The 10,446-nt window shown below is 45.3% G+C and overlaps 1 long non-coding RNA gene across 1 annotated transcript in view; it reads right to left on the bottom strand.

Annotated features, from left to right (window-relative positions):
* Positions 1 to 236: 236 nt before the first annotated feature.
* The window catches only part of LOC110302561 (uncharacterized), a 31,609-nt gene continuing 21,399 nt past the window's right edge, over positions 237 to 10,446 (bottom strand). The window contains exons 3-4 of the long non-coding RNA XR_015044558.1: positions 1,301 to 1,457; positions 237 to 408 (exon numbers count right to left, since the gene is read on the bottom strand). This is a non-coding gene — a long non-coding RNA (uncharacterized LOC110302561). The remainder of the gene's footprint in view (positions 409 to 1,300; positions 1,458 to 10,446) is intronic.

The raw sequence follows: 10,446 nt of genomic DNA, 5'->3' as shown, positions 1-10,446 counted from the left end.
ATATCCTTATAAACGAATGAACAGCATGGCGCAAACGGAAGTACAACTGTTCCCAAAAAAAAGCTTTATTTATGTTAAATACCACTCTAATTTCATTAACTGAATCTGTTTCTTTTATTAATTTTACTCCTCACCTAAGCTCTGCCAGAAAAAGCAAAACCTTGGGTCCCACCCCTTAGTTCTGTTTTGGTTTTGAGACAGGAGCTACCCATCCCCCACCCCCATCCCCACCGCCCCCTTCTCTGAGGGCAACTTTCTGAAAGAAATACGGTCTCTCGGTCTCTCGTTTATCCAAAGGAGTCTTTTCATATCAATCCGGAAAGTGGAGCAGCAGGGGCACGCGAGGATCCACGGGAGGGTCAGATTTTTCAGAGCCACAGTGGAAAAGTTCTCCGGGTAAACAGATACCTGATGGACCAGAGAAAGCAGCTGAGAGACCAAAGCAGCAAACAATCAACAGGCGGTAAACAGCCAGCCATTCCCACTGCTGTGGCCTTCCTGTTGCTCATACATTTGACAATAAAGACTTTCTTTCTCGTGGTGTCAGTTAAAACACGGCTAACAAATTAATTGCTGCTACTGTGTTTACCTTTATTTGGTCCTAGACTACAAAAGGACATCGGAGTTTCCTATCATAGTACAGCTCTTGGGCTTGTTTCTGATGAATCACCCTCGGCCCGTGCCTGTTTGTTTTTATTAATACAGCTCACATTTCTGTAATCCTATAGATTTCCCTGGAGCACTCTGTTAAATGTTCTTAACGATCGAGCCAAAGGCTTCCCTGGTCCTCGTTGGACAAGAGCTTTCAAGGCGGTGAGGTGGCTGGATTCAAGCAATGCGAGCGATAAAGGTTTGGAGCTGGGAGGCGGCATGCGGAAGTGATGCATAATTCATCAGGCAAATTAATCTAGTCTCCTTTCCTATGCCCATTGCAATTATGGGGAACACGCAGCCAGAGGCTTCCTCTCCCTCCCTCCTCTTCTCCCGCCTCCTCTTCCCTGACATTGTTAACTCCCTGAGAAGCTCTGGGACAGATTCTAGTCACTGGCTGCTCCTGCACCACAGAACAGAGCAGAGCAGTCGGTCCCTGGGAACATGCCCCTCTGTTCCTCAGCTTAGAGGAGGTTTTCTGTGATGGGTTGGGGGCTGAGGGAAGCACTCGCAGTGGGGTTGGTGTGCAGCAGAGCAGAGAGAGGGGACAATTAGTTTTCTTCATGCTTGGCTGAGCCTTAGTGTAGGGCTGGACCAGCTTAGGGGGTGAGGCAGATCACAGATAATAGAAGCTTCATTTCCAACTGACCCTTCAAGCGTTCTGCCAGGCCCAAGAAGGAGGAACAATGCCGACCTCCTCAAGAAATGCTGGCCCGGAATGCCAGGTGAAGGCACCAACGGAATAACGAGGGAAAAACAAAGGCGATAGACAAGGCTTTGCCTTGAAATGGTTTCTATAGTCCCCACTGAAAGAAAAAAAAGAAAGCTCCATTGAGGATGGAAAATGAAGTTTGCTAGTGAAACATGTATCTCTAACAATAAGCAGGGGACACACACACACACACACACTCACACACTCGGAGCATTATGTATGGGGACAACTCCCTTCTGACCCAAGGATGTGCCTCTGAAAGGGGAAAAAATGACTTCTTCCTGTGTTACGACGTAGAAGAGTCATCACTCCATGGTTGTCTGGCTACACCAGGGCCACCAAAATGGTCTTATGCTGTGAATGAAATCAGGTGAATGCTGTCATAAGTAGAGGAAGCAAATAAAAAGACTGCACTGGAGAGGGGGTCAGGGCACTGACATCTGTGCTCTTGGTCCCTATTTCTGCTGAGCGATAAACTACCTCAAAACTTAGGAGCCGAAAGCATTTGATTGTACTTCATGGTTTTTTTTTTTTTTAATTTCATGCAGGGGTCATGTGGGTGACCTACTTGCTTTGTATGGTAAACCAATATCATTGTTTTTAATATCCAGCTGCCACTGGATATTATGAAGACCCCCAAGATGGTTTTGTCTGTTTCTCTTGTACCTAGGAAAGGATGGCTAGAAAACTGGGCTCATCCAGGACTGTCAACCAGGTTACCTACATGCAGTTTTATCAAAAGGGCAACACAGCCTCCAATGAATACACATTCAAGTAGATAGAAGGTGGTGGCCTGAGCATCATACCTGCTATATTGTATTAGTAAAAGCAGTCATGGAGCCTTCCAGGGGACAGAGATTTCGCCTGTCAGTGGGCAGACTGCTAAGAAAACGTAGTGTGTAATCCACCATGTATTTCTTTATTATGGGAATAGAAAGGGAAAAAATCAGGTTACAATGGCCCCTGGTACTGCGGTACCTAGGAATGCTAAATGAAGCAAAGAGAACGATCCTTACATTCACTGCTTAACAATCCAAGGGAAGTTTCTAGAAAGGGGGGTTCTAAGTAAGACTCAGAGGACACACAGAAGGTGCACAGAGGCAAAGTACCAATGCCAAATCGGCTCCCCAGATGTCAAACTTGGAAAATTTCCCCCTTTTCTACACATGCCCTCAGCTCACAGATCTTTCCTCTATTTGATACCTTAAGACTTTCAGCACCTTTCAATGGCTGCAGTCCAAATGCATGTATTTGTTCAGAGAATGGGTAAACGAATGGATTTCACTCGACTTGCCAAGGGCAACTGCTAGTCATCAAGAACTAAGTAGTATATAAAAGTCTAGACATCAGTCGTGTTGTTTATATGTTTTTCTTTGGTTAATTATTTTTGTACTGGGTACAGGCTATATCCATGCTAAACAATTATGTCATCACTGAGCTACCTCTCCATCCCAATATCATTCACTGGAAGGAATTTCATGCCAGGATGGCTTGTCCTTTGCTGCATTGTGTGTCTGCCCATTCATCCTTGCCTGGGTGTTTTTCTTTGGGCTTCGTGGGATGGTTTTCTCCCCCCTCTCTGTGTCTTTGTACTTTGAGGACAGCGTTCAATATCCCCATGTTTACAAGCGGCTTGGTGTCATGGGAACCCTGGGTGTCTCTAGTGTTCTACTCTGAGGACACAGCAACCAGGGAGCGGCTAACAGCAGAGCTGGGAATTCACCTCTTTTGTTAGTGGTTTGCATCTGCCAAATGCCAATTCAGACTTCCATCAACACGCATATTTAAAAGGATGCATGTTAGGGAAATTTGTTATCCGAGCAATTTCAATGAGAGCCAATTCTATTAACTCCCCAAAGCCCACGCATTGTGGCTAGGCTTTCAAGAACAAACCTTGAATAAACTTTTCAGTGATTTCACAACACTTCCATTGTAGCTGTTCCATTATGAAACAGATGAACATTTCTTGAACAATTAGACGGGGTTGTATAGAATAAAGAGTGAGGTTTGCCTGAGATCATGGAAACCTATCTGCTTAGGTGATTCATTTTCTTCCAACAAGGCAGCCCATAATAAGCTTTTCTTCTGGAGCGTTGTCTTGTTTCCCATTTCAATTAGTGACAATGACTGGAGAAGGGGAAGAATGTCTTCTTCATGTCCTTGTGCTACAAACAAAGCTGGCCAATAAGAATAATGAGGGAGAGAAGGGAGAGGAGGAAGAGGAGGAGGAGGAAGAGGAGGAGGAGGAAGCGGTGTGGGACAGGGAGCAGCTGGAAGCAAAGCCAGCCTGCTTTCCCAGAGGCTGCGGCAGTGTGGGCTGGAGTCTGAGGAATGGGATGCCACAGCTAAAGTGAGAAAGAAAGACTTTCCACCAAATCCACCAGGGAACCAGGTCCCTACAAAAAGGGTGGCGGCCCTGACATTGAGAGTCACACGCCTCACATCTGACCCTTGTGCCTTGGCCTCTGGTGTTTGGGGTAGAATGAACTCACAGTTTCTATGAATGTTTTGCACATCACTGACCACGTTACTGGTTTACACAGTCAAGAGATTTCATGATTTTCTTCTGTGGAGTATGGACAGGCTGAGACCATCCCACGGACTCAAATGCTGGTGCGAGCCAGGGCCAGGCATCCTCTGCATTGAGAATGTGCCTCAATTTAGCAGCCTGTGAGATTTAATTGCACTTTCAGCCCAAACAAACAAACAAACAAACAAAAACAGAGACCCGAGGGTAGCTAACCTGAAAAGCAAATTAGAAGAGTGCAGAATGGTGCAGTCCCCAGACAGGGACCTAGATTACCCACTCCCCCAACAAGTATGCTTCTTTTTTTTTTTAATTTTCTGGAAAGGAAAGCATTTTTTAAAATTAGGTATTTATTTCATTTACATTTCCAATGCTATCCCAAAAGTCTCCCACCCACTCCCCCAACCACCCACTCCCACTTCTTGGCCCTGGCGTTCCCCTGTACTGAGGCATATAAAGTTTGCACGACCAATGGGCCTCTCTTTCCACTGATGGCCGACTAGGCCATCTTCTGATACATGTGCAGCTAGAGACACGAGCCCAGGGGGTACTGGTTAGTTCATATTGCTGTTCCACCTATAGGGTTGCAGATCCCCCAGCTCCTTGGATACTTTCTCTAGCTCCTCCATTAGGGGCCCTGTGATCCATCCAATAGCTGACTGTGAGCATCTACGTCTGTGTTTGCTAGGCCCCGGCATAGTCTCACAAGAGACATCTATATCTGGGTCCTTTCAGCAAAATCTTGCTAGTGTATGCAATGGTGTCAGTGTTTGGAAGCTGATTATGGGATGGATCCCCGCATGCTTCTTTAAGAATTAGAAATTAGAGATTGACCTTAAGTAATTAGAAAAAAAGATAGAATTCTTTCTATTATAATCAAGACTCTAAGAATCTCCTTTGATTGAGATGGATCTATCTGATTAGACAAAATTTTCTCCTAATCTGTGTGTAATGCTGAACAATTTCTCATCCCTAATAGGACTCATGACAGATGACTTGCTACCATAGAACTAAAGGCTATGTTTAGTAAACATGTACTAACTGCTATGTTTCACTGGTTCCTTTCTTCCCTCTTCCCTCTTCCCTCTTCCTCTCCCCCTCTCTCCTGTCTCTTCCCCTCCTCCTCCTCTTCTTCCTCCTCCTCTTCCTCCCCCTCCTCCTCCTATGGGCTTTTACAGCTCATGCCGTGAGAAAAGGGCTTCCATGTTCTATGGGCCACAGGCAAGGAGCTATACTCAATCATAGCCACGACTTCTTCCTTCATGGCTGAGATCATGATGGATGACCTACTCAGTAGGGCTGGGGGCAGGAGACTTTGGGCAATTGCCTTTTTTAACAAATATGAGCCCCTGCAATTCCTTGCTCAGGCAGGAACATGAAGACAGGAAGCATAGCCTGAAGTCACTTAGGAACTTCTTATCTACATGAGCACAATTCTCTGTCATCGTCACTTCTGTGCTTTCTGAGGCAACGCTGACTGCCCTGATCATTTGTGTCTCCCTCAACCTCAAAACCATATGTCAAAACGGGATCTCCAATGTGACAACATTGGATAGTGATCAGGTTTTGAGAGTAGGGTGGTCATGAGTAAAGTTAGTGCCCTTGTAAGAGGCCAAAGAAACCAAAATCCTTCCCTTCTGTCACATGTACAGTTCACAATGTGCTGTAGACAGAAGATGTCTGACTACAAAGGGTGTGTATGCCCCTGACATTGAATTGGCTTCTATAAGAAGCAACTTTCTGTTGTTTAACTTACACAGTTTAATGTATATTTTGCCATAGCAGTCCCAACAGACTAAGACACTTAGACACTGAAGAACACTGGTTTTGCCAGGCGGTGGTGATGCACACCTTTAATCCCAGCACTTGGGAGGCAGAGGCAGGTGGATTTCTGAGTTCGAGGCCAGCCTGGTCTACAAAGTGAGTTCCAGGACAGCCAGGGCTATACAGAGAAACCCTGTCTTGGGGAAACCAAACAAACAAACAAACAGGTTTTGTAGAAGTCTCCTGATTTTTCCCTTCTATGTCTCTCAGCCTTGTGAGAGAGGTAATTCACCCTTGAACTGGTTTGCTTTTTCCTTTTTAAAAAATCTTACTGAATTTATTATATGTGTGTGCGCCAAGGCTTGAGTGAGGTCAGAAGACAACTCACGGGAGCTGGTTCTCTTCCTCCACCACGTAAAACCCAGAGGTCAAACTCAGGTCCTCGGGCTTGGTGACAAGAGCCTGTCACTGCTCCATCCCGATGGCTGACCACTGAGCTTTCCCACACGCTGTGACCCATCATGGAGCTGAGGCCAGTTATTTGTTTTACGGACACTATGGGAGCATCCCTGAAAGTAATGAAGTGCATTGGCCATTCCCACCTCCTAACCAATCTTCAGCCTCTTACGTTTTCCAAATATCCCCTGCCTTTCCGCAACTAAGCCCTTACTGACTGAGAGAGAACGTGGAAATCACTGTCCACTAGACCTCCCATCCAGTTCTGCCCTGCAGCATGCAATTTACTGCTGATAAGTGAGGCACTGTTATCAGTCCACACTCAAAATGCTACTCCATACTTACTTCTTAAACGTATTCTCAATAGCCCACTTCAGCTCTAAAAACTGCAGATATAAGTGGGTTATCAGACCTCACTGTCAGAGAGAATACAGGTTCTCTATGCGGTTTTGCTAGTACGGTATTCTACCCACAACCACCCACCATCCTTCCGCAACAGTGCGTATGTGACAAGAAAGACAACTGGGCTCAAGCAAAGTCAGGATCACAGTGAACAGCCATTCGACGAATGTCACCGTGTCGCCCACATGTCTCTCAGGTTGTGACCCGTCTCCTCTCCTTTAGAGGAGCGTGCCCATATTCAACTCTGAGTGAGGAATGTGACAGATCTCTCATCGTACCTACTTAGTTTTCTGGGACAAAGAGTTAGGCTGGCAGTAAAGATCCACTGACATTCATGACAAACTCAGAAAGTAAGTCACCAGCACTAAAGGGTGTGGTTCTTATACCCCCAAAGTCCTTACAGCATGTTGTGTCCCCCAGGGACACAGAGGCGGCTTCGAACGGTTCCTAATCATCTCCAACCCCAGTGCACTAACCCTACTCTGCCTGCCCCGCTCACCCTGCCCATCCCTGCCCCCCAACACACTCCTTTCTGACCTCCATCTTCATACACGCTGCCCCCTGCCTGAACTGTTTCTGGTTCTCTTCCATTGCAGGTCCTTCCTTTACCTTCAGATACCAGACTTATCAGAGAGCTCTTTATGGCTTTCCCTACCTTCCATAGACCTTCACCCCCTCTGGCTTTGAACTCTTGACCTAGCATTGCCTTCCTCTAATCCCTTCCACCGCCTACAACTAAACTTTCCAGAAAGGTCTTTGAGCTATGAGTTCTCCATTGGGTTTCATTGGCATTCTGACTTGGGTGGAGCTGTCCATTTTCTGATAGGTTGACACTGCCCTTTCTTGTTTCCTAGACTGTTATTGTGATTTCAGGGTGATTTTTCTGTCACTTTTCGAGTTTTAAAGTGAGGAAAGAAGGCCGCCAGGTTTAGTGCGCCACACAGACCCATTTTGCAAATGCAGAAAATGAGGCTCACAACAGCTAAGTGCCTCTACAGGTTCCCACAGCTAGAAGTATTGTGGCATGTATCATGATGATGAGACACATCCCCCAGGCTTGGCATGAGGGTGATGGTAGCACAGAACAGGGTTAAGATGAGATGCCCCCGGAATCTTCAAGTGATAGCATCTCAGCTTACCATGGGTACATCCTGACAAACACGTCAGATGCCAGAAAGATCACAAGTCATAACTGGACTCAGGACACCCAAACTTACATTACATCCACTTCCAGCCAATGGACACACCATGAATATAGAGCTTTGAGGCTGTCTTCCCCTACGATAACCTCACTGAATTTTAGCGCACTGCTCCTGCTTGTAATTGCAGAAAAAGGAAAGGATAGCAGGAGCAATGTGACAAACACCTTTAACACCAGCACCTGAGAGGCAGAGGCAGACCTATGTCTGTGAGCTCAAGGCCAGCCTCGTCTACATAGTGAGTTCCCAGGACAGCCAGACAGAGGGAGATCCCATCTCAAAACAAAAATCAAACAAATAGAAAATTCAAAGTATAGTTTCTGTTGAGTAGTGTTTCTCTTTTTATACCACCCTAAGGTCAAAATAGTCATAACCATATGCCAAGTTGGCCATTGCATATTGCACACGTGTTTCAAATGATTACACTATACTCGCTCAAATACATATAATTAAACTAGCAAGTCAATAAACCCGAAAAGAAATTATAAGCAAAAGCATCGCGAGTTTGAGACTGTCTGCAGAGAGTCTCGCGGCTCTTCAGCATGGCTCTCACAGCGATAATGAGGCAGTGCACGTTCCAGCACTCCCTTTATAGAGCATGATTCTGCATATTTCACTAAAATAGTTCCTCTTATGATGAGTACTCAAACAGAAAGGCCAGCCTGGCACATATATCAGCGTTGCATGCTGCGTGGTGAGGGAGCAGAGTCTAGAAAGATGAGTGGCTCGGGATTAAATAGATCCATTCTTTACTAGCTGTCTGATTGTGGCTTTTGTAAAATGGGGATTTTAATTACTATTTCCCCTGGTTAGAGGCAATGTGTGGTAGACTATCATTAACTGGTACTTACTGTAAACAGCGATGGGAGGGTCTCACAATAAAATGGCACTGGTGTTTTTGATGGAAGTGTGATTTCAGAGTGTCTTGGATTTCGCTTTGGAGGGAGCAAGCCTTTTTTGCTTTCTGAACTTCTCCACAAAGCTCCAGTTTCATTTAATCTTACTGTTCGACCATTCCATGTTTCTGTTATAACCTTCCTTATTTCTCACCTCCTGGAAACTTAGAATCCCAGTCTCTGGCGCTAGATAAGAGACAAGAGCAGCCAGTTCTCCAGTACCCAGTTAATAAACTTCCATTGTTGCCAATCCTAAGGAAACACTAAGCAAAATCCTGCCCCCACCTCAAACAAAACCCACCATAAAACAAGGCCTGCCTGCATTCCACACAACCATGCATTAGGAGGAATTGAATACACGGAAGCCAGTAAAGAAAGAGACGTGATGGAGACTGTTTTTCCTGAGAAGAAATAACGAGACTTATGGAGCGTACTGAGAATGTGAGTCCTTGAACTGAGACAGATTGGAAAGGAAGTATGAAAAGATTGCGTACAGGAATAATAGAGTAACTAGCGACCTTGAACACAGAAGGAGTGTGGAACAGAAGTGAAACAATGACATCTTTTTAGAACAGAGAATAATACTCATAAGAGGCAATTTTTAAATGAAAGACAGAATGCTCTACAATGGAAATAGTGGAGGCCCCAACCACCCTGTAATTCATAGAGGGGGCAGCACCAGTGGCCTTGCCTAGAAGCCCCCAGCTAAGGGAAAGAAAAGCAACAGAAGACTATTAATTTCCTTGGAATGGGGCCAGTATGACATCGCTTTGCAAAGCTTGGCCAGAAATCTTCCATGATCACTTTGAACAATGAAATCCAATGAATATGTAAAATCAAAAAGCCAAGGCACATCTGGTTACATCAACAAGACACTTGCTCTTTAAAACAAAAACACTTTGTTGTTTTGTCTTTCCTAGACCTTGTTATAGTTTCCACAATTAATAAAGAAGTTTCATCCTATTGTAGGCAAAAGAAATTGATCATGATATTCTGAACTTGTATAGAGGGCGGGTCGGGAGATGGCTCAGGCAGCCAAAGGTCTTGCCATACAAGTATAAGGACCTGAGTTCCAATTCACAAGCCATGCAGAACCCAAGTGTCGGTAATTATGGTGACCCTACAGAGAGAAGGAAGTTGGAGACAGGAGAATGTCCAGAATCTTCTGGGCCAGCCTGATGAGTAAGAGCATAAAGGAGACCCTGTGTCCAAAAGGTAGAAGTTGATGAACAGTACCCAAGATTGCCCTCTGATCCAAACACACACACACACACACACACACACACACACACACACACACACACACACAGAGAGAGAGAGAGAGAGAGAGAGAGAGAGAGAGAGAGAGAGAGTCAATCAATCAATAAAATGCAATAAACATTTTAAGTGAGAGACATTAGAGAACAAACAAGGACTTTGTAGGCCTCTCCTTGAAGGAAGTTTAGAAGGCTATGGTGAACTTCCATTAGCTCTATCTACAAGTATCCTTGCCTTTCTATCTCCTGCCCCATCCTTGCCTCATCTTTGAAGAACCATATCTGCTGGAATAGGCAAGCAAAATGGACACCCACTTGCCTTTTCTGTCTCTTAAAAAAGATGCCATTCTTGTGTTACAGACAGGGGACCTGGAGGTGCTTCAGTGGAAGATACATAGCAGGACTGCTCTCAAGGGAGCTAAGCACTAGAGGAAGGTTGACTAGGCAGCCTGTGAGGGATGCCTTCTGGATCCTACTCTAGACCCTGCTGTTCAACTTCACAGTGACCAAGACACTAAAAGCAGATACAGTGTGAAACAAGAGCCTCTCCTTCTCCTCCTCCTTTTTCTCCTCTTCTTCCTCT

Source organism: Mus caroli, unplaced genomic scaffold (assembly GCF_978045245.1).
Source record: "Mus caroli unplaced genomic scaffold, Mus_caroli_1 scaffold_11, whole genome shotgun sequence".
In the NCBI taxonomy this organism is placed as follows: domain Eukaryota; kingdom Metazoa; phylum Chordata; class Mammalia; order Rodentia; family Muridae; genus Mus; species Mus caroli.
Note: the sequence above shows the minus strand (reverse complement) of the source record. Positions and strands in the feature narration are given on the sequence as shown.